We start from the raw sequence: 18,624 nt of genomic DNA, 5'->3' as shown, positions 1-18,624 counted from the left end.
GTTTTCTTCTGAGATCAAAGGTGCCGACATTCGTGCAGAAGTATTTTGTACAGAACATGATTTCCAAATGATGACGAAATAGAGTGTGAATTGTGAATTTATTCTACGTTCCATGCTCAAAGAGTTCTTATATTAAGTATTTTTCTCTTATAGTGTAAAATCACTTTAAAACAGACGCTCATTTTCCAATGCTCTTAGTGCTCAATTTCTATCGCTCTTAGTGTCAGGTGAGAACCAAGCCTTAGAGATGGAAAACATATTTTCCCGGAAATTTAATATTGCGAATTGATGCAAACCGCGCTTTTTTCGGACATTTAATTTTACAAGTATATTATTGAACATTCCTTGTCAAAAAAGTAGAACATATAGCATATGTATTGTTTTTCCAGATTAACAACAACGAAAAACATGAGGAGGAGATAACCTCGCTAAAAAAACAATGTGCAAATGTAAGTTTGCAGCATTTTTTGTATCATGTTTTCCTTGTAAATTTCACTTACATTAATAATTGTTTTTTATTTAGAAGGAGAATGAGCCACAATTAACGTGGGATCTATTTAAGAAGAGCGTGGAGGAAAACAAAGAGATGGGTGGCTACGCTTGCCGCGAAAATTTTCAATTGTGGCGTGCGGCTGGGGGTAAAGGATTTTTTACCCGGGAGGATGCCGCAAATTCCCGGAAGCGTAGGCACCCACAGTCCGGCCACCAAAGGAGATAAATAAATAAAAAATTTGCTTCTTTTTTGGTGTGCTAGTCTACCGAAAATTAAAATTTCTGTACTATTGTCCTACTTGTATACTCTTCAAAAAATTTTGGATAGAAATTTATCTCCTATGTGGTCATATTGCTGTAATATTGTGTTATATTAGACTTCTCTTATTTTTAAGAAACTCACGAAAATATTTTCTAGAATAGTAATTTTATAAATTTAAATTAATAAGAAAACGTGAGTTTTAAACAAAACAATTTTGAATATTAAATTTGAAGAAACCCTAAGACCAGCGTGAAGCTTATTGCATTTTGATTTTTTATATTCGCTGATGTTGGCAGACTTGTTCAGCCTTGTATTTTTTTATATAAAAAAACATATATTTTATTATCATCTGTTAAAGATACATTATGTATATTATATACATCTGTATATACATTAAATTTGTATATCCGGGGAACAACATTAAATTTGTATACAAGGGAAAGAAACAATGACCTTTTTAATTTGAAACAACACAATTCTTAGTAATATAAAATGACAATAAAATGTTATCAAGTAATGTATTTATTTAAATAAACTTGTATTTATGTCTCTATATTTATTTTATTTATTATGTTGATAAACAATTAAAAGTTTTCCGTTTTCATGTTTTTATTTTCAAATGAGGGTCATCCATAAAGCACCTCGGCACGTTAGGGATGGACAAAAGCGGACAGGGGAAGCAGGGGTGTTCAGGCGTAAACGGACATTCTGTACAGATAATTTTCAAATATAATTTCTACATTGGTAAATAACTTCCCTATAAAAAGTAATTTCCTTATCAAGAAACATTTTTCGTTTTTATTTTTTTCAGCCATTTCTGATACGTCATACAAAAGTCCAGGGACATATTTCTTCAAATCAAACAAAATAAGACCGGCGATGGAACTCAGTTTCAACCCCTTTTCCGGGGCATTTTTCATATTTCACCAAGTTGATAGCTGCTTACGCGCCACATGTCCCTAGGGACAAGGTTTACTAAAAATCGGTTTACTAAAAATCTTTGAGTTGTAGCGGGAGAGATTTTCTATATTAAGGTGCCTGCCTTGCCTTGCCAGCACTTACCGTGCCTTTGCCTACCCTTCCTATGCCTTTTCTGTTGCCTGCCTACTATTGCCTGTGCCTGTGCCTTCCATGCCTTGCCTTGCTGATTTCTGTTTCCTTGCCTGCCTTTGCCGTGCCCTTTCCTTGCCGTGCTTAATGCCTTTGCCTCTTCTGGTGCCTGCCTAACTATGCCCTTGCCTGTGCCTCCCATGCCTTGCCTACCCCTGCTGATTCCTCTTCCTATTTCCTTGCCTGCCTTTGCCGTGCCGTACTTAATGCCTTTGCCTTGGCAACCTCTCCGCAACACTTTCTATACTGGTATACGCGAAACAGCTAGAAGATTCGGAACAGAAAGCAGACGAAGTAGAGAAAACAAACAGACAGCAAGAAGAAGTTAACAAGATTACAAGACAATTATCAAGGCTTGTTAAGAAAAATTATCCAGGAAATAGAAATAGCCATTTGAAAAAGCAAGAACACTTCTTTTCGCTGTGGAGATACATATCCACATCAAAACCTATGCCCAGCAAAAAGGAAAGAGTGCAAAAAGAGGGGAAAAAACTAAGGGGTCTGTTACCCCTTGGTTACTTCTAATTCCTCCGACTCTAGTGATATTAAGGCGGTTCCCCTAGAACAAAACTATATCACAGAGGATTGTCTTTTCTAAAGATACTTGATGAGGATATCATAGTATGTGACAGTACGACAAAATTAAGTCAAAAATTTCATTGGTTGGTTGCCATCGTTACCCGTTGCTCGGAAAAATATAGGCAAAATATGACGAGACCTGCTCGAGGTCTAACCAAATAACTGAATAACATGCTTTATATCAAACGACTCTTTGGCCGCGTATGTTCCTCAAGGGTCACGTGTATGGATTGAGTGAAGCGCATTTTCGCAAGGCTCGTCTTCCAGAGAATTTTGGACAAAAGAAAAGCTAAAACAGGGCGAAACAGGCAATATCTCGACAAAATAACTGAAAGACAAAACTTTGATTTGAAAATCAGTTTAATTTAAAAAAAAGGTGGTACTAATGCCTGCATCGACAGAAGAAATTGTAAAGGGTGTGTGCTTCGATCTTGAGAATTCTTGTTTCGCGTGGATTCCAAACTTAAACGGCAAAAAACTTGTTTAAGGATTATTCGAGTTCACTTCGGAGGGTGCATCGTTAAGACAGCTTTCTGACTGTGTGTGGAACACCACATTTAATATTCAGAACTGTCATATATTGCCTTAGGAGGCCCTAAAGTATCATCTAGCTATTGCAAAGAATTAAACATCGACGGAGGAGCCAAAAAGCTGTCTAAAAATGCGAAAATGGTTTCTATGGGCGTTGCTATGCAGTTATATTTGCGCTTAGTTGGCAAAATTGCCAGAATGCGCAATGAAAACCTTAATTTGTCATAAGCACTACTTGCCACAGTATTCTAAGATGAATTCGCTGTCAGACATTTTTTTAAGGGAAACCGCCTTAATGATGATGAGGATTATCTTAAATGAGTTTTTGTGTTGCTCTACTATAAATGACATAAGGTTAAAAGTTTGCACAGAAAGTTTAGAAACCACACCAGCTAAACTCTTTAATAATTCAGACATTTCGCCTGTTAACTCTATCGGTAGATTTCATGCCGAAGTTAAAATCGAAGGAAGCACCGCTGTACGATTCCTAGATAGATAGATAGATGTGCATATTTTACATTTTGAATAAAAAAAACATTCGATAAAATTAACAAAAATTGCGAAGGAAATTTGAAGCTTGAAAGAACTTCAACAAAAGTCATTACGTATGGTCAAGAAAAACCTGCCTCCTTAAAAATTCTAGGCGTTGTTTCATTATTAGTTAAAAATGATAAAACAATAACACTAAAAGAGTTTTGCATCGATACAAATCAGAATAATCTTCTGAACGGTACAGCGGCAATTGATTTAAGATTGCTTAGCTTAAACACGCCTGAGATCAACAAATAGAAAAAACACCCGAGCAGGAGAACGAAGTTTAGACCAGAATAGTGCTGAAAAGATAAATGCACCGCCTCTTGGATTACAGCCGCTTATCGATAGTTATAAAAAATAATCTTTAAAAAAAATTTAGGCTTGTTTACAGATTATAAAGTAAAGTTACATATAGATGAAGAAGTACCCCCCATCGCTTATCCAGAACACAAAATTCCGTTTGCCCTTAGACAAAAAGACAAACAGGCAGTGGATAAACTTGAATCCCTCGGAATAGTAGAAGAAGTAAAAGGGAAACCTACATCTTGGTTGAACCCAAAGGGAAAAATGACATTAGAATTTGTTTAGATATGCGTTCAGCAAACAAGGCCATTACGAGAACTCGATACCCCACACCAGTTATTGACAATTTGTTGATAGAAGTAAAAGACAGTAAACATTTTACAAAGTTAGAATTAAACTCTGCATTTCATCAGCTAGAATTAGACCCCTCATGCAGATATATTACTGCCTTCAGAACCGAAAAGAGAATCATGCAATACAAAAGGTTAATTTTCGGAGCAAATAGTGCTGCTATGAACTCCAACACGCCTTTTAATCCATCCTTTTGGACATTGAAGGAGCAGCAAATATAGCTGACGACATACTGATCTACGCCAAGACAACAAAAGAACAAGATATAACAAGATAAGATATTGGCAAAAGTCTTCAAAAGGTTAACTAAAAAGGAACTAACCTTAAATTTAAAGAAATGTGTATTCGATAAAAATAACCTCGGGTATTTTGGTTATACCTTCTCAGCTGATGGCATAAATCCGAGCCCAGAAAAACGTTAGCATTAAAGAATGCCAACCGTCCAGAGGATCTGAAATCACTTCGCAGTTTCCTTGGAATGACAAATTACCTGAAGAGATTCAATACAGCACATTCACTCACCCACTTAGATGCCTAACACAAAAAGATTCAAAAAACAAATGAAGCCCAGAGTGTGAGACCGCATTCCAAACCTTGAAAACGTCACTGTCAGAAGATTCATGCATTTCCTTCTTTGATGAGAATAAAGAAACATTGATTAATTGATATGCCAGTCCAACAGGCATTTCCGCTATCTTGTTACAGAGAAAGAAAGGAAAAACTGACACAAAAGTTGTAGCTTATTCCTCAAGATCGCTAACAAAAACAGAAATGAGATATTTCCAAATAGAAAGAGAAACATTAGCAGTAACATATGCATGTGAGAAAAATCACCTTTACTTATTAGGAAGACCTTTAGTACTTTACAATGACAATAAAGCTTTGACAAACACTCTTAACAACCCTAAATCAGTACCGCCTCCACGTATAGAAAGAATGTTACTCCGAATACAAGGTACACTTTCATTACCCAATACATAAAATCAGGAGACAACGTCGCAGATTACCTAAGCCAACACCCAACTTCAAATGTCAAAAAATTAAGATACATTGAACATCATGTAAACGCCGTATCTGCCTACGCAAGCTTTAGAGCAATAACATTAAACGATACAAACTGACCCGTTCTTACAAAAACTCACCGACATCGCTATATCGAACACCTGACACAGGTTAGATCAATTACCGGATTCAGATGAAACAAAAATTCTAAAGCATTACAGAAAATTTAAAGATACACTTACTGTAAGCAAAAAGAGAGCAACATCATCTCAAAAGATAAACACATTATACTACCTAGAATTTACCATCGAATATCGGTAAAACTTGGTCATATTGGACATCAAGGAGTTGCTAAAACAAAACAGTTTTGCGAAGCAAAATACGATTAATAGGTATGGACAAACTAATAGAGGAAGGAATCCAAAACTGTATAACGTGTCAAGCAACAGTAAAGACAAACAGTAAAACACTCTTACAACCAACTAAGATTCCAGAACATGTATGGCAAACAATCAACACTGATTATCTTGGACCACTACCAGATAACAAATATGCTCTAGTCATGATCGATCAAAGATCTTGATATCCTATCGTGACATTTACAAATAATACAACAGCCAAAAACTTTATTTCAATCTGTAATAACACCTTCGCACATTTTGGCTTTCCAGAAAAGATGATTTCTGATAACGGACCGCCATTTCGTTCAAAAGAGTTGAAAAAGTACACCGCTGAAAAAGGAATCAAACATCAACGAATAACTCCATTGTGGCCTCAAGCCAACGGAGAGGTTAAAAGATTTATGCTCCCCCTCACAAACGTTATTTGCATCGCACAAATAAAAATTATATCGACGAAGTTCAAACATTTTTGATGGCAAATCGTATCACACCACACACATCCACCAACGTACCACCATCAGATCTAATGTACCTCAGAAAAGTCAGATACACTATTCCTGATTATCCAAAGCACATTTACAAATTCATAGATCTTAAACTAAAATACAACGACGAGAATTCAAAGAAAGAAGCACAGATACGCCATGATCAGCATGCTAAAGATCCAACTTTAGAAATCAGAAACAAAGTACTTGTAAAACCAAAGAAAGTAAACAAACTCACACTACCATTTAATCCAAACCCCTATTGAGTAACAGACATAAAAGGTGGAATGATAAGGGCACAAAACATGAATACCGATCACCGCATTACATGCAATGTAACCCATTTAAAAAAACTACCAGAGACAGCACTAGAGAAACACCTAAAAATAGACACTAAGGAGGAGGATGACGTAGGAAACCAAGAATGATCCGCCTAAACCCTGAAGTTAAAAACTCTCAGAAATTATCACCACCGTCACCCTCACAGGAACAAGAAGCAACCGTAGCACTATCACCAACGCGCAAGACTTACCCACGACGCACCCGACGCTCACTCAAACATTGGAGAAAATATTAACATAGCTAAACAGATACTTGTAGATAGACAGTTTAACAACATACAATGCTAACACAAGATTCTTTGTTTTGTTTCCTTTATTGTTTCAGGGGAAGATGTTACGACATATGGAACATCTACGATGGAGATCACAACCTATATTTCATCTTGTACAGAATATTTGAGTTTAAAAAATATAGAGACTAAAACGATAAACACATATGAATATCACAAAAAACTTACTAGATTGTAAAATTTGTAAGTTTTATAGAGTCTAAAGAAAAATGGTAAAGTAGCTGTTAAGTTTTGGATAGGATTACGACCTTATAATTAGCGCAAATGTTCTCCAATCATCATTGTCCTGCCCCTTGAACGTATCAATAATAATCATTGACATTTGCTCTTTTAGTTACGCCATGTTTTCTTTGATCTCATTGAAAAATGGAAATATTACCTTGAAATTCTCAGTAGTCTTTAATTGATTTGACCAGTGTTTTTCGGTTTCAACTTTTGGCAAAAATCTTTTGGTTTTCCTAGCTAGTATAGGGGGTCATGCTGTACACACTTTTTCAAAAATCACGGTCAAACTCTCATAAAAAATATCATACACAATTTTGCTTGTGACGTCACAACTTATCGTCACGCCTCATTGCACAAAAATCTATTGATATGCATGAAAAATCCCCATTATGCAGTGCTTAGTCATGCATACCAAGGGACTTACCCTTGGTATGCATGACTAAGTCCATATCATACAAAAATGAAACGAGAAACGAGATGAAGCGCCTCGATCTGGAGGATCAGGAGTTTTGGACTAAGGCTTATTTACCACCTGTTAAGACCACCGGGACCCCGGGAGCGTATGAAGACAAAATTACCTTCGATCACGTACGGATTAAGGTGATAAGCACGCGTGAACCCCTCTTGGGATGCAGCCCTCTCCCAGGCTGGCTGCGAAAAAAGAGGTGCATCTACGCCATGGACGGGGAAAATGTACGAACAGACAACCTATGTTTCTGGAGATGCTTAGGTGTGATGGAGAGGGCCAACAGGGAAAGGAGCGTTTAACGAAAACAGCTATCCTCTTAGCTCGAAAGTACTATGGGGACCCCAAATTAAAAGATGAAGATGTGCGCCCTACAAGGCTAGTGGGTCTGGAGGGCGTTGCCAAACAATTCAAGGTCAACATCAGGAACACCATGGCGACTCGTCTATGGTCAAAAGCAGTACAAAAAAGGTTTAGACACAACTATCAATCTTGGTATGCTGGACGGGCACTGTTTCTACATCAAGGATTTAGACGTGCTGGCCCAACAGAAATGGGAATGTGAGGTATGCAAACAACTGTTTATCAAAAGCGACCACCTCACGCGGCATAAGATGAACGAATACGAGGGTGTCAGGACGACGATTATCTGCAAAGGGGGGATGGTCAAACGTATGCCGAGCAGGGCCGAGAAGATCGAGAGGGGTCTAGCTATGATGCATCAAAATGGATAGAATACATGTCAAAACAAACCGGAATACATATTAATCATGCGGTATGTGGTCATGGTGGTGAACGTGTTATCCGTGATGGTAAGAAGGAGTGGAAAGTTGATGGCTATGAACCTGTCACAAAAACCGTATACGAGTAAAATGGTTGTAAGTGGCACAGATGCCCTGTCTTTCCGAGAGAACCAAGGCGGACAAGAACCGTTACGGTGCAACCCTGTCTAAGGAAATGATGATACGGGAAAAGGGCTATAACCTCGTCATAGCTTGAGGATGTGAGAAACCACCACAATCAAGAGGTACTTCCAGAAAGAATTTATGCCATATCCTCATTACATTGTATTTGATTTTGAGGCCCTATTACTACCGTTAAATTACCAGCAAACGTATGATCTGACGTATCTTTCAAGACATGTTCCGATAAGCATTGACATTGCCGATAGTTTGAATGGGACCCGACGTTCATAGAGCACGTTCTAACCATGGACAGGTTTAAAATCAGGAGCAATGGCCGAACCAAGAGTTGTATAGGCTGCCTTGATAAAATGAGGGAGAGGACGCGTTGTACTAAATGCAAGGACATCAAAGACATTGACTATGAGGTAGGTCGCCTTGCCATTGACAGGGAGATTCAAGGGCTTAAACAGGATGAGAATTACCTGCTTTTGTATACCCTGTTCATATATGACATTATACTCCAGTACACCGAACTCATCGGTTCCCCCGCTGCGGAGGAAACGGAAAAGGCACTGCACATCAAGCAGTATCGCAAGGCGTTGAGGTACCTACAAGGAAAATTAATGTATTCTCCACTACCCCTCGAATATAAGGCCCAAAATACCAAGCTATGCCCTTCCTGCCGGGGTTCTTTGGTGAATAACCATGGCAGTGTGCTAATCTGTTCGGCATGTGCTGCCATATACCCTAATATTCACGATAGGAAGTGGAGCAAATATTGAATAAAATGTTGGATGTCGTAAGAGATCCGCATACAGCAATTTTCACAGGTCCGACGTCTTGCGGCAAGACACAACGTGTTTTGGATTTGTTGGAAAATGAGTATAAAAAGCACTATCACAATATCATCATTCTGTGCCTGACCATACGTAGGAATAGATCTTATCTCGAAAGGTCCTCACTTTTGGAGGTTAATTATGTGTTTCTTATAGAGCCTAAGGAAGAACTCTTCGAATAGATCCAAAAGCTATCCTCGTTGTTGGCAGGCAAAGAAAGCCTATTTAAAATCGACGATATGATAGCCGATGAAAGCCTCGATAAGCGTCAACAAAGCCTACTTGAATTGGCTATTTCGGGTAGGCACAGAAGGCATAGCTTGTGGCTCTTAACACAGACCTATACTGCATTACCCAAGAATCTGAGTAGGCAGAAGAAGGCCTTGTTTTTGTGGTACCCACATGAGAGGAGTGACATGAAAATGATTGACGAGGAGACGAACATGATCCCGACTAGTCGGATATCAAGACTGAATTGAAAATTCCAAGCATGCATGCCTATATGTAAAGCTTGAACACCCTAGGATGTGGTAGATCATTGGGTGACCATACAAAATGCGGTGAACTGACCGGTTCCCTCACAGCGGGGTACCACTTTTGCCGGTCTCCAAGGTGTGGACCGATCTGCCCACACCCAACCAGACACAATTTTAAAAACCTCTCGGCAAGCATTGGTATATAGAAATGTCTCTTGTAGCGGTTGATTATTTCCAAGGAAAACAAGTCCGATCATTTTATGTTCAGGACAAAGGTCAATGTGTTGTAGCATCCGATGTTTGGAGAGCTGTAGGATATAAACAAAGGGCTGGGGTACAAGCCATTCAGCGATCTGTTCCTACCAAGTATAAAATGCAATTAGGTGATGCTATAACCGGCCCTGAGGGTGTACTCAGATCTGAGTACAGCTAACCAAACACAATTTTGCTGACTGACGCTGGCCTCTATACCTTCCTGCTGAGATGTGGTCAACCTGACGCAGAACCCTTTTTGGAGTGAGTTGTAGAAGAGGCGCTATCCAAGGAAATGCGAAAGCTTGCTGCAGCGATCGGGGACAGAGATACTGCCGTCGTTATACTCGAAGATGATCTAGAGGATAGGGACAACCAACTCATGGTATTGGGGGATAAACTCGAGGCACAGGCCCGGGAAAATGCAAAGCTTACAGAAAGACATGTACCCAATGCCCAGGACCCCGGAAAAGACAACGTCATCATCATCCACCGTAAGCACAGCGCACAGGATGACGACGAATACCATCATCCTCCCTATTACTGCACGAGTGTTCAGAGGCGCAATATTAGCAAGAAGAGATTGTGGTTCAGTGACAACTACCCAGGGGCGGAGGAGATAGTTGTCATTGACAACCCCAACGGTATACAAGCCTTTATTCGTTTTGAGGAGGAGGAGCATGTAAAATGTTTAGAAACCATTTCAGGCTTATCGATCTTACTCGGGATGACCTATCTGATTTGGGTGTTCCGGCAATAGAGGACTAAACAGACGCTAATTTTTACTACTCTTGCGGGTAGTAAAAGTTATAGGAAAAAGTGAGGCATCTCCCATGGCCCCCTCCTCTATTGACCCTTTCAGCTGTATGTTAAAAGGTACTGAAATATAAAAAAGATGGAAGCCTATCTACAAAGGAATCAATATACAATCAACTATATTATCCAGGTACACGTATTACATTGCTGTATCAAGGCAGCGTAAGTGACTGGATATTGCCCAACCTGCCTGGACAATTTTAGGTATCGAGGTGGAGTATACTACGAAGGTTTGAATACCCCACCGACGAAGATCTTTTAGACAGGGTAGCATCGGGCAAAAAATCATTGGGTACATTTGCAAGCAGCGAGATTGATGATGTTCTCAAGGATGATATTGCACGTATAGGACTCTATATCGTTGCGGCTGAAGAGAACAACTATGAGGCACTCTGTTGCCAGATCGTCAAGGATAAGGACTTGAAACTATCGGATTTGGCCGATATCGCAACAATAGGTGATATACTCAACTTTCCGATACCAGATAGACGTCTAGTCGATATTGATTTGGAGAATGAGCCTAATGTCATCAAAGGCATTGTCTATGGGTACCTGTTCTACACCCAGCATCCTTTGGACTATGTAAGGGATCCGAATGAAGATAATGACGAGGATGATGAAATAGATCTGGGTGATCTGGGGGAACTTGCGAAAGCATTTTACCATTCTTTGATAACATCTGGAAGTACCTGAACATCCTCCGGTACCTGCATCAGTTCCTCCGAAACAAAGCTCCTTTCAGGCCCATCCTTTAAGTAGTATAAAACACGGCTAATCGCTACAATACGGTCCAACCTGTAAGTATGTTTGCTCCAAAAGGCGTCAGTTGTGCGTATTTACGAGTCACCGTGCTCCTCTCCGGGTTGTAGCATATACAAGTACAACCCGTCCTCAAGTAGGGATCTCTCCTCGGGACATTGCTGACTTTCTGCACACAGGACATCTTCGAGCTTGATCGCCTTGTTAGGTTTTATCTCAATCATGGAAGTCTTGCTGTTGTTGAGGCTTTTGACGATAGTGTACAGGTGCTTGACCCAAATGGAGCTAGGCTACTGGAGACCAGCTCTTGCGCATCCTGAGGTTTGAATAGCCTTTCGGCAAGTAACGTATTGTAGGAAATTACAAAGGCTGTAAAAGTATGGTGGTACTTGGTGGTGGCCCTCTTAATTTTCACCCCTTTACCCTCTAGCAGCTTGGTTACATCTGATTTAAACTCAGAACCCTTTTCGCATTGAAAGGTTTTGGGGTAGTGTAAAGGTCCTGCCCCGTAAATGTCCTTCAACATATCCACAACCTCGCTGGCCTTTTTGGTACGCAATGGCCTAGTTACCTTGTAACGTGAGGCAACGTCGATGCCCGTGAGAATGTATTTATAGGTGCTACTATACAGCTTGTCGTGGGTCATGTACAGTAGATCAAACTCGTGCATCTCATTCGGCTTTGTAATGGTAAAATGGGGGTTTTCTATACGCTGCGGACTCTTGATATGCCTCAACCACAAGAGTTGACGGGAAAGTCAATGAGTGACCAGCTTTATGGAGAGACTGCTCTCCTTCGCGAGTAATTTAATAGCTTTGCGCCCGATCCAGAGATGTTCTGGCATATAGTAAATTTGTCTTAATTTTTCAGCCTCCTCGGTAACGATATATGGTGATTTTTCTGACATGTTTATTATATGTCAGAAAAAGTTCTTACAAATACTTGTAAGCCACGAAGCCTAGCAGGGACAATGAGCCAAGGATGAATGTGAGTTCTCCATCCTGTTGGGTTTTCGAAGGGGTGTAAAAATCTTTCAATTGTGGGACCTTCTCGCTCGAAACGTTCAGCATTTGTACATATCGTCATCGAGCTCACGAAGGCTTTTGCCTGCTTTGAGCTTCATCTCTCTTTGCCTGGCAAACCAATCCAATTTAGCCTGCCTTTTCCGTATCCACTCTGCCTGGGTTGCATTTAGTCTTTCTATCGCACGGTCATGACGCCTTCGTTCCGCTTCGCCGTGCCCCGAGAGCTTGCTGAATAGATAATTTGTCACCGAAAATTCTAGGGCATTGATCGCAGCGCCCGCGATAATGACAGCGATAGTAACCATCTCTCCTTATTTCAATATTAAATGCCATGAAAATGGCCATCTAAGAAATTCGGCTGTGCGTCTTTGAGAAGGTATACATAGGACAGAAAATTCCCAGGTTCGTCGGCTTTCTTGGTCATGTGGAGGGTGATCCCGTCGGACAGACGTTGTAGGGGTCTGCCGCTACCATGTAGGGTATCGTCGGGAGAGGCTCGATAATCGATAAACACCGCATAGCTTTCGTTGAAAAACTGGCCAATCGTCACGTTACTATCGTGGGCACCAAAAATGTTGTCAATCTGTTCGAGATGGTCCTTGGCGAGCATCGCGTGACTGTACAGCTTATTAGGCTCCCCCTCAACGGTAATAGTAATACTCTCGATCTTAGGGTTATAGAACACCTCATTGACACCGGCATAGGGCTTCACTTTTCTAGGGTCTATGAAGAGTAGCAAGACACGTTTGAGGCTTTTCGCTGCCTGATCGATCTGGAGATTATATCCTGCTTCCTCATAGTAACTACCTTGCTACAGAGTATGCGTTCGCAGGGCAAAGCGAGATGACTATACCTCAACATTATGGCACTTACCAGGCCTTCATGGGCGATCTTGTCAAACTCGAGTTTGATATTTGTAATTGTATAGGCCCCATCCGCTGCCTTGGCCCCGGTAGACCCCGAGTCTGCCGTCCTGGTATCTTTGATCACGTCACTGTAAGCCGCGAAATGCAGGTTGAATTGCAATCTGCCAAGGAGTCCTGCCGGCTAAAGCGATAGGTCTTGGGTCAGTTCGAACATCCTTCCCAAGGATTTGCAAAAGGTATTACCATACGCTGCGGCGATGGCCTTTTCTTCATCCGTCCCGACGCGGTCGCTAGCTTTGACCTGTAAGGCCCGGATGGTACCGTCATTGGGGTTGATCCGCCTAATATGAGGTTGTTGTACCTGTCAAATTTTGGGAGCCAGAGAATATATTGTAGTCAGATATGTTTTGCACCTCGTTGCCATCCAATGTAATGTGCAGGTTCCTCACCAGGCTTTTGACAATATTGCTGACAATGGTACATTTTGTATTGGTTCCCGTCAACGTCAGGTCAAATAGAAGCTTGAGACTGCCCGGAAAGATGACATCATTCTGAGGCATATTTGGGACATCAACGTACAAGTCTTGATTTTGATTGATGGTTGAGGGTATGTGATTAATCTGAACTCGCTGTTTCCTGCCTTTGATACCGAAAAGTTACTCATGTTTATTATACAAGGGGAAATCTTTAAATAAATGCCAACTAATCCAGTATTTGATCACGATCTTCCGGATGAGGAGGGCCGTCCAGATAATAAACCCGATGACACGCAAAAACTTTCATCAACCCCATAACTTCCGGTAACACCAGGGTCTTCAAGAGAGCAACAGGGTGTACCGAGGTCTGGCCTTTCAGAGCAGAGGCAAAAGCTACTAAAATCAAAGGTTACAAACGTCTTAGTCGGGATCCGAGGCTGGGGAGCCTATTCCTATACCTTACTACGAGATTTGGGTGGAAGGGAAACGTCTTTTTTTCAACGATATAGACCTTACGGCATTAATTACAAAAGATAAGGGTGGGCTTCAGGCTGCTGGGGAGATGATTAAGAGATTGAAGCCCGATCTCGTGCAAGCTCTGAGTTTTCCCGACTATGTTACTATACCCAACATGGGTAAGGCAGCGGCCCAGGCACTTGGGCAAAAGGTTGATGACATTTTGGATGATAATATGATATCAATGAAATCTGTAGAGGAATTTGTAGATGCCACGGAGAGGCTTATTCAAGAAACTTCATTTGGCGGTACTTATGAACTTCTCACCGAACGTGAAATAAGAGGGTTTAACCAAGAAGCACAGATTATAAGGGTTAACATGACTTGAAAAGCAAGATGATCTTATATGATAGCGAGATTAGCAAGGCGGAGAACGAGGTGAAAAAACTCGAGAAGCAGAAGGCCAGGGTAGACGAAGGACAAAGAACTAATATTGAGAAGAAAATAGTAAAACTTGAGGAAAATATTGATAAATGGAACGATTTAAAAGAGTCTGCGCAGGATGCTCATAGCTTACTATCCTGCCAGATGAAAATTGCCGGAGATGACACGTCCCTGCTGGAGAAGCTAAAGATACTCTACAAAGAGCAGGGTGTAACCATAGCGAGTATAGTATCTGCTATTAGTCTATTGATTTCAACCATCGTGCTATCCGTTACAGGAGGAGGTGCCGCTGGAAGTGCCGCAGGGAAGGGGTGTGTAGAGAAACAGCTTGAAAGGCTCGGAAAGTTCTTGAAATACCTGGCAGGTAAAGTAGGTGCTGCATTACCCGGGATTATGGGTACCATAGTCTCATTCTTTCTCAGAGTAGCGGCAACTGTTGCCGAATATATACAGCTAAGCATTTGTACATGGCAATCGCTGCCGCCGTTGGGTTTGTGGTGGTCTACGTTGGAAAGGTGTATTATGAACTATTTTTTAAGTCAGATGTAGGCAATGATGATCCCTACCCCTGTCGTGCTGGTTTTGTGGGGGTTGCTCGGGGGTATGTATAGGTGGCGTAGCATGTTTGGGAGGTATAGATGGCATAGCCTGTATAGTATGATCGGGAATATGTATGGGAGGCGTAATAGGGGTAGAATGCCTAGGAGGTGTAGTATGCTTTGGAGGTAGGGAATGCCTAGGGGGCGTAGTATGCTTTGGAGGTAGGGTATGCCTAGGGGCGTATTATTCTTGACAATAGGCTTATTGTTCACATGGACCTGTACGTTGGCAGGTGCGATCAAAATGTTGTTGTTATACCCTACAATTTTGCCTATGCGCAAGTTCATGTCTGAGGGCAACATGTACACGCCGAGCTTGACAGAAAAATTCACAGGCGTTCGGGCACATTACAACATCTTCTGAAAATTGGTGATGTCATGCCCCACATTTTCCTGACGTTGGACCATGGCCTCAAATTTCTGCAATAAGATTTGCCTTGCTGTATAGTTATCTGCGCCGGAGCCGATCAGGGATGCCTTGGCATCCGCCTGCGACCCCAGCAAAAGGACCACGTAAACACGCATACTTTTGCTTAGCTTGGTCAGGCCCACCGCTGTTAGGCCCTAACTTGTGGGGATGATAAATTTGACCTGATCCCCATCAACTTGCTGCCAACATCTACCATTCGTCAAGTACGACATGATATCTTTGAATTTATACAAAGCATTGGCATCTGCACCGTATTCGCAACATACCTGTGCATATCCTGAGGTGGAAGAGGGGTTTCTATACTGCAAGAACCCATCATCATAGGGGACCTTTATCCTTGCTAGGATACGACGAACAATAGGATACGAATTGACAAGGGGTATCGAGCCCATCATGTGTTTAGCAGAGATGCCTAATGCCGTCGTTGTGCCATGGGTGGCAAAATTAACCTGGATATTCCAGTAGTCCAACGCCTGCCCTGTCCAGCACACCTTAACAGGGTCATTCACCAGATTGGTGGGATTGAAGATGTCATAATTGGTAAACTCGGGAAATGCCACTTCAATGTGGGACTCTGTCGATACGTACAAGCCCTGATGCTCTAAATTTGTAATACCAAATGCCTAATCTCCCCTGTTACTTTTGTACTTTTCCTTGGGTTGTATGAGTATATGTTCATCCTTTCTTAAAACAACGGATAAAGCAACTGTACATCACCGATATGGAAAAGCCTACGATATTTGAAGACTACCTGGGACATGATACAAGAATTGCCTTGAAATCGATCAGTATTCGGCCTGTATGGCCGAACCTGTATAGTAATAACGAACTTACTTTACCATAGGTTGAGACTCGTCTGAACGCAGTTGGACGAAGACGACTGTCTGCTTGATGGGAAAAAGTCTAAAATTCTGGCTTTGCTTCCCATCAAAGAGTTAAACGATTGGGGAGATATGCTGATCTGGACGTTTGACACTATGATTTGCGACATAAATAATAAAGTTGAATGAGAATCTTCACTGGACAAACTACTGTATAATCAAATTTACGTGAGTAAACTGCCTATTATGCGACAAGAAACATGAGATTACGTTTGGTTATAAAAGTTGAGAATCACATTATTAATGAAAGTAAAACTGCCATAAGCAATCGGCGGTTCATTCAGCAGAGAATCATCGAATCACTTAAAAAAGAACACCGTCTTTATCTACAACTCCGCCATTTAGCATATAGTGCCTTTACCGACGTTTGCAAAATGGATTGGGTAAATTTTCGGCGCGGTATGCAACATACATTGGTTGAAGGTCTTAAATAAATTTTTAATTAGTTTATTATACTATTGCAGACACTTTGATTGACGATATGCACATGATCGACCTCTATACGCAAAAATACAGAATGTTGGTGAATCAGGGCACCGATACCGGTACCTCTCACATGCGAAGCGAGGGCTCTACCATATGAGCTAAATCGCCTCTGATGTTTGGCTTGTGACAGCGATAATGAAATTGAATGAGAATGTTCACTGGACGAACTACCGCATATTCAAACTTACGTGAACAGACTGCCTATTATGTGACAAGAAACATGCGGTCCAATTTTTACGATTGGACATAAAAATCGAGAATTACATCATTAATTTAAGTGAAATTATTGTAAGCAATCGTCGGATCATTCAGCAGCAGATCATCGAATCACTTAAGAAAGAACACCGTCTTTATCTGAAACTTCTTCTTTAACACATAGTGCCTTTACGGACGTTTTCAACATTGATTGGGTAAATTGTCTGCGAGGTATGCAACATACATTGGCTGAAGGACTTAAATATATCTAAAATATGCACATGATCGACAACTATACGCAATAATACAGAATGTTGGAATATCCGGGCATCGATTCCGGTACTTTTCGTATGCAAAGCGAGCGCTCTACCTTATGAGCTAATTCCCCTATGACATATGACTTGTGACAGCAATAAGGAATCTGAATGAGAATCTTCACTGGACGAGCAACCGTATATTCAAATTTAAGTGAACAGACTGCCTATTATGTGACAAAAACACGCGTTCCTATTTTTACGATTGGACATGAAAGTCGAGAATCACATCATCAATTTAAGTGAAATTATTGTAAGCAATCGTCGGATCATTTAACAGCGGATCATCGAATCACTTAAGAAAGAACACCGTTTTTATATTCAAATTTAAGTGAACAGACCGCCTATTATGTGACAAGAAACACGCATTCCTATTTTTACGATTGGACATGAAAGTCGAGAATCACATCATTAATTTAAGTGAAATTATTGTAAGCAATCGTCGGATCATTCAGCAGCAGATCATCGAATCACTTAAGAGAGAACACCGTCTTTATCTACAACTTTGCCTTTAACGTATAGTGCCTTAACCAACGCTTGCACAATGGATTGGCTAAATTGTTTGCGGGGTATGAAATGTACATTATTTGAAAGACTTAAATATATTTCTAATTATTTTATTATACTAATGCAGACACTTTGATAGGCGATATGCACATGATCGACCACTATACGCAATAATACAGAATGTTGGAGAATCCGGGCATCGATCCCGGTACCTCTCGCATGCGAAGCGAGCGCTCTACCATATGAGCTAATTCCCCTATGACATGAGACTTGTGACAGCAATAAGGAATCTGAATGAGAATCTTCACTGGACGAACTACCGTATATTCAAATTTAAGTGAACAGACTGCCTATTATGTGACAAAAAACACGTGTTCCTATTTTTACGATTGGACATGAAAGTCGAGAATCACATCATTAATTTAAGTGAAATTATTGTAAGCAATCGTCGGATCATTCAGCAGGAGATCATCGAATCACTTAAGAGAGAACACCGTCTTTATCTACAACTTTGCCTTTAACGTATAGT

General features: G+C 40.8%; 1 non-coding gene across 1 annotated transcript; it reads right to left on the bottom strand.

Moving 5' to 3' along the window:
* Nucleotides 1-18,279: 18,279 nt before the first annotated feature.
* Nucleotides 18,280-18,352, bottom strand: Trnaa-cgc (transfer RNA alanine (anticodon CGC)). The gene has a single exon. It is a non-coding gene; the product is annotated as a tRNA-Ala (tRNA).
* Between the last annotated feature and the right edge of the window lie 272 nt (nt 18,353-18,624).

Source organism: Hydractinia symbiolongicarpus, chromosome 14, assembly GCF_029227915.1.
Source record: "Hydractinia symbiolongicarpus strain clone_291-10 chromosome 14, HSymV2.1, whole genome shotgun sequence".
NCBI lineage: Eukaryota > Metazoa > Cnidaria > Hydrozoa > Anthoathecata > Hydractiniidae > Hydractinia > Hydractinia symbiolongicarpus.
The sequence above is the reverse complement of the archived record's forward strand: the minus strand, read 5'-3'. Positions and strand labels throughout refer to the sequence as shown.